Here is a 6,179-nt window from a genome sequence, read left to right as displayed (position 1 = left end):
CATTAAGCTGCTTTTCTCCAGCTCTGAGCTTTTTTGGAGCAGGGAGTACAGTGTCTGGTGGAGGTGAGCCTCATACTTTCTCAGCCTTAGGCACTCATATAATAAACATAATTTACCTTCCTAATGTCCCTGTAATTTCAGTTTTATAGATTGATCCAAACCTAGACAACTGTTTAATGTTAATGTGCACTGAATAAAGGTAGTTGGTCTTCTACTATCAAAAAGCTGTGCAATTATGTGCTTACAGTGCTCTGCAATGTTGGGAGCACTGAGGAGCCAAGGTGCTGTCTGAATTCCATTCTGTACTGCTGTGGCTCTGAGACTGCACAGACATTATTAGCACTGTGTATCCAACAGCTGAAAGTAAGTCTTCATGAACTGTCATGAGTTGCTGCTCATGTCAGTGCTTGATAATTGCTGTACCAGCTCCAGAAAACCCAGGGAAGTCCGTAAGAATCCAGCCTTTGGCCTCAAACAGGACCAAGATTCAGTTGCCTTGCAACGTCAGATACTCTGTCATCCTCAGCAATTCAAATGGAGCTTCATGCCACTGTCAACAACCAAATCTGTATGTTCATGAAAAACATGAAGAACTTGAAAAACTTCACAACCACAATTAATTCATATAATCATATTTCATTTACGTCAGATGTCCAGACATATGCTGTTCATCTCCCTGAAGGCTCCTTGCTGAGAATAGTAGTATCAGTTGAGATGCCTGGGTTCCTAGAGCTGAATCTGCCAAGTACAAAAAGTACTCTTGAAACAAGAAGAAATCAAGAAAAGTGGAATTTAAATCAATTGCTAGCTAGAAATTACAATTTTTTGCCTCCTCCAGAATTCATCACGTAAATACTGATGAAAGAGAAATGCAGGTAGCCATGTTTTAAAATGAGTGATATATTAAAGGACATTGTTTTGAAGAGATGTAACCAAACCCTCATATTTTTTATACTGTACTGATCTAAGTGGACTAATAATGTACCCAGATTTAAGTAAATTAATGTCAGTGGGATTAAGTAGGATGCAAATTGGAGAAGCAATTGGAGAAGATCTGCTTGCCTTTGATGAGAAGAGAGAGAGAAATCAGTGTGCATGTCTCTCCTGCTGTCTTGTGAAGCCCAAGCACAAGTTTCTCATACAAATGGAATGAAAAAGTGAAAATAAAACCAAAGATAAAGTAGTCAGTTGGCTGTTTAAAATAAATGGAACTCTAAAAATTCACTAATGTGATTAGTTCATTAAAATTTTCATTGTTAATTGATAAGTCCATTGCCGTATTAAGAATCTTTCCAGTACTAATCAGCTCAGCTTGCACATTAACATTAATCAGTTTTCCTCATAGTAAGCATTCATTTATGTATTTCTTATTCTCCTTAGCAGAATTTTCCTGCAACTTCTCTTCCAACCTCCTTGATGCTCCTGAGTGACTGGCACCCGTAATTCCCTGAACCTATTTTTTTTTCCCATAAAAACTAAAATAGTCCTTTATTATAAAAACATCCTTTTAAATTTGTGGGGTTATTATTCCCTAAATACAGAATAATTTTCTTTGCTCATTACGTATTAATATTTCCTCTGCCTGGAAACAGGAGCCACAAGCACTTTGACAGAGAGCTACAGGATGTTTCTCCACAATACCAGCCAGCTGTGTTGAATCAGAGCATCGCCCCTTCCTTGGTGCCACCACCCTGCAAAACAGGTGAACCAGAAGAGTCCAGAAAATTCAACATATTTTGCTATGGGAAAAAAGTTACTAGCAGAGGCAGGGTGGGTAGAAGGTATAATTTTGTGGTGAGAATTGTCATTTGCAGGTGTGGCTTGGAGCAATGCCACAGGACAGTGGCTGTTCCCAAGTACAGAGCTTTTAGGCAAATTTTTGCTCTTGGCCATAAACAGCAGCTACAATTTACCTCTTCTTTCACAGCAATGTCTTGTTCCATAACCACTAACAATTGGAAGTGAATCCTGAGCTAGAAGGAGAGGATCGACAGGCTGAGAGGATTATGGTACTCCATTCCTCCAGCGAGGTCCCTGGGCTGAGATCAGCAGTTGTAGCGTTTGTGCGGCTGAGGGGGATGTTCACACCGTCTGCCAGAGGCATCTGACCGGTTTCCCTTGGTTCCCTACGCAATCAGAAGAGAAGAAGGCAGCCTGGAGAGGCACTGGGAGCAGGCATCTAATTCCAACACTCAGAGCAGCCCTGCAGAGGAGCCCACGTCTCTATCGATTGCACAGGGAGCCTTGCAGGATTAAGTATCTAAATCGGGAACCTAAGGTTTAGACACTGAGGACAGGAATGAATACCAGCTTTTATCCAAGCCTGTTGTAGCCTCCCAGATATTCCACAATTCTGGTAATTGTTCGCATGGTAAGAATCTCATAATTGGAAGGCACACATAAAAAAATAATTAAAAAAATCTAATGTTAAAGCCAGGGCAATATGAATCACTTAAAAACCTCTGAGGAAGTGGGGACAAAGAAGGATGGAACATGGGTGTGGGGAGGTTAAGAGAAAAAAACAGCAAATCATAGAACCATTTAGGTTGGAAAAGACATTTAAGATCATCAAGTCCAACCGTAAATAAAGAGGAACAGGGATGGGTCTATTGAAAAAAGGGCTTTGATCATTCGCCTGGTTCTTAAGCTGCAGGGAAAATAAGTAGCATCCATTCCATGGAGCAGTGCTGCCACACAGCGACAGAGAGAAAGCTCTGACCAGTAACTGCAAAAAATAGCAGCAGTGATGATACTGGGAGCTTAATGTTTAATGTCAAAGCCAACCAGAACACTGGCTTGTTTGCCGAAGGAACACTTAAATGCAATTACAGTAGGCAGCAGTATTGACAGGTAAGGTCCTGATCGGAGCCTGACTGGAGCAGCAAGTGTTGAGCCTGGTTATTACCAATAGCAGCCATGGAGTTCAGACTGGATTTGAGTCCTTTCTTTTAGCAGAATAATACATACTGATTTTTAAAAACAAAACTTTATCTTATAGAGTACAGACTGAGCTTTTCTGATAGTCTGATATACTTTAACTCTATGAATGACTTTAAATTACTAGAAAGAAGCCCCCCTTTCTGAAGAGAGGACTGATAAATGGCATGTCTTTATGTCACTAACATTAATCAGAATAATATCTCTTAAAAAAAAACCCAAACAACCAAAACAAAACCAAAACAAGGCCAAGACACAAAGAAAGTTAAGTAGCAAATTCATTAGAATTCCAAGAGTGGGTAGAATAAAGAGCCAGTCCCAGCCCAAGTGAGTATTGTGCTGAAGTTTCTCTGCTGTTTCTGTCTTGGCACCAGTATAGAAAACATTAATTGTCTCAGGACACAGTAAAAAACAGTATTGGACAGCACCCATCAGGTAGTGCCAGAACTCAGCTGGAAGTCCTTTAGCTAAAAAGGAACAAATATGCAAAATATTTTCTCTTTTCTTGAGGCAGTCCCAGAGGGTTCCATATCAGAGAAACAGGGATGCACCCATCTATGTCTTTGCTAGCAGCATTCGCAAAGCAGGAAAATCAGTTCTTCTCCTTGGCCTGGGTGCCAGAACAGGACCCTGCTCTCCCTGTTATCCTGGGACTGCTATACACCTGGCCAGAACTAAGCAGTCCTTGAGTTTTAAAGGTGCTGAACCCCTCTGGCTCCCAATAGGATTTGATTGCCTTCAGCAGTGTTGAAAATCAGGTCACAAGATCCTCTGGGAGTGCCAACTTTTCACAAGAAATAATTTGCATGAAGCTCAGCAGGGGATATGCCTGCTTCATGTTGCATAAAGTAATCCAAATTTTTCATCACAGCATCCCAATTAATAGGTAGAAATGTCTTTATTTATATATTTACTCATCTACGTGCGTGTGTATGTTCTACATTTCAGCCCCACCCAACAAGGTCTACCTTGAATTTGCCTCACAAGAAGCATGGCCAGCAGGTCAAGGGAGGTAATTCTCCACCTCTGCATCTCTCTCATGAGACCCCACCTGGAGCACTGTGTCCAGTTCTGGAGCCCCCAACTTAAGAAGTACATGGACTTCCTCAAGTGAGTCCAGAGGAAGCCATGAAGATGATCAGAAGGCTGGAGCATTTCTCCCATGAAGACAGGCTGAGAGAATTGAAGTTGTGCAGCCTGGAGAAGACTACAGGGAGACCTTCTAGCACCTTCCAGTACCTGAAGAGGGCCTACAGAACAGCTGAAGAGGAGCTTTGTACAAGCGCTTGTAGTAATAGGACATGGGACAGAAAGAGGAGAAAATGAAATTAGATATTAGGAAGAAATTATTTAGTGCGAGAGTGGTGAGGCACTGGGACAGGTTGCCCAGGGAAGTTGTGGATGCCCCATCCCTGCAAATGTTCAAGGCCAGGCTGGAGCAACCTGGTCTAATGGGAGGTGTGCCTGCCCATGCAGGGAGGTTGAACTAGATAATCTTGAAGGTCCCTTCCAACCCAAACCATTCTGCAATTCTATGAATTTCAAAACATCTTTTCCTAGCACAGCATGACATCCTGAAAATTTCTGTAATTATCTAATGACAAAGTTGCATCATCTCCCTTCTTATTTTATATGAAGGATCAATAGAGCTAAAGGTTAGAAAAGCCCCATCTGGTACTTGCAATCCTGTCTCCTAGTTGTCTCCAGTTGGAAGTGTGAGCTCAGCCATAACCACAATGCTGCTTAGCAAGTGCTATAAAAAGGAAAGCTGTCTGAAACTGGAAAAGTTTTTTCCAGCACTTTTTCAGAGAAGGCACCACTAGGGTCTGTTGAATGCACTGGGGAAGCTGCAGCCAAAAAGAAATCTGTAATGGGGGTGGGTGTGAAAGGAAACATGAGGTTGTCAATCAAAGTGAAAAAGAACAGAAATTCCAGGGAGCTGGAAACAATATATTAAAAAGAAGCTTTTTGGAGAAGACAAAAAAAAATAAATTAAATTCTTCCTTCGAGTTAGAAAAAGGACAAGAAGACAGAGAAAGAAGGAACTGGAAGGGAAAAAAAAAAGGTAATTCACAAGGCCAGTGTGAAAGAGGTCACTGGTCAGAGTTGCAGGGAACTCCTCCCAGAGCTAGCACACACATTGTGCTCTCTGTGTGCTGCCCTTCGCCACATCAAGCAGAGCCTTTGAAAACTGCTGTGATCTATTTAAGATGATCTCGTTTTCTTCTAAATGGGATTTTTTTTTCCATACAGGTTCCTACCACATATTAAAAGTAAATTTTGGAAGAACTTTTCAGTGAATGACCATAAAGTACAAAAAAAGCATGAGAAAATGAACACTGGCGAGTGGGGAAAGGCCTGTCCAGTGTCCTTCAACACTTCAAAATGTGCATAAACCCACTGTTACTGTTACAGTAGAACCACAAAGCCCAGTGATCTGATGGATCATTGTTTTAGGCAAGATAAAATCAGTAAGCAGAAGGTAAGTCCCCTCACTAAGCTGTTACTATCTGTGTAAGTACATACATTGTTAAACACAAAATTCAAGTGGTTCTTTTATGAGGCTGATGCTGAGAACTGAAAAGACAATTGCCACCACAGTTGGAAGAAGCTGCAGGGGTTCAACAGACAATGATGAAAACTAGAGACACATTTGGGAACCTACAAATACTTTGCAAGAACTCACAGGAATGGGGAGATTACGAACCAGTAGCACAGATTGACATTTACAAGGAACATATGCTGGACATACATCTATTTTATTGTAGGGTACCTACTGCTCTGCCAGAAAATGGAGGCCAAACAATAAGCATTTGCATGTGGATAAAACACTTGAGTTACTAATACTTTCCTCTAGCATTTAGGAAGGGATACACAATGAGTAGGTGTGATCAAGAAGAGCAGGGAATCATGACTAGGGCACCCTGCATCTCCTTGAACAATGCCGCTTGGTCTTTGGACCCACCAGAATCTCATGGCAGATGAAATTGTTCACTAGCTGCTTCATCCACACAGCTGCTTCTTTCTCAGGAGCCTTCCTGAGCCAGGTGTGAGGAAAGAGAGGTCATTGCTCTTGAGACTACACAGAGTATAGAAGAAGAAGAGAAGACAAGAAATATGAGAGGTTATACTGCAAAGTGATATTTGCTGGAGGAACTATTTTGCATAATCAGGGTCTGCAGAGAGTTCTGCATCTCTCAAACTAGAAATACTTACTATTCTTCATATCAGTAGCTGGCAAA

The sequence above is a fragment of the Chaetura pelagica genome, unplaced genomic scaffold (genome assembly GCF_000747805.2).
Source record: "Chaetura pelagica isolate M959 unplaced genomic scaffold, ChaPel_1.0 scaffold66, whole genome shotgun sequence".
Taxonomy (NCBI): domain Eukaryota; kingdom Metazoa; phylum Chordata; class Aves; order Apodiformes; family Apodidae; genus Chaetura; species Chaetura pelagica.
Note: the sequence above shows the minus strand (reverse complement) of the source record.